Genomic DNA, 430 nt, shown 5'->3' on the forward strand with positions numbered 1-430 from the left:
CGCACTCGCCTAGAAGACATGCCGCCCTCCCCGGCATGGCGCTCGACCACGCCTGTACATCACCACCACCAATCTCACCCTCCCCCCCCCCTACTCCCTTCCTTTGCCGCCTTCCTGCCTTTGCTCCCTGCCCCCCCCCCCCTCCCCCAGTGCCAAGTACCCCTCGCGCACCCCCGCACCGCCCTCCCTCCATCTCCTCCCCGCCGCCCGCCCTCGTCGGAGCCGCCCCTCTTCCGCCGTGTTGCGAGCCCAGGTGCGCGCCCTCTGCTTCTTGCGAGGCATCTGCTCTCCTCTCAGCCGTTGTCTCACCCGATGGCCTGTCCGTGCCCTCCACGCGCTCCCCCCCCCCCCCCCCCCCCCCCCCCCCCCCCCCCCCCCCCCCCCCCCCCCCCCCCCCCCCCCCCCCCCCCCCCCCCCCCCCCCCCCCCCC

The sequence above is a fragment of the Fonticula alba genome, assembly GCF_000388065.1.
Source record: "Fonticula alba strain ATCC 38817 unplaced genomic scaffold supercont2.2, whole genome shotgun sequence".
NCBI classification, from domain to species: Eukaryota; order Rotosphaerida; family Fonticulaceae; genus Fonticula; species Fonticula alba.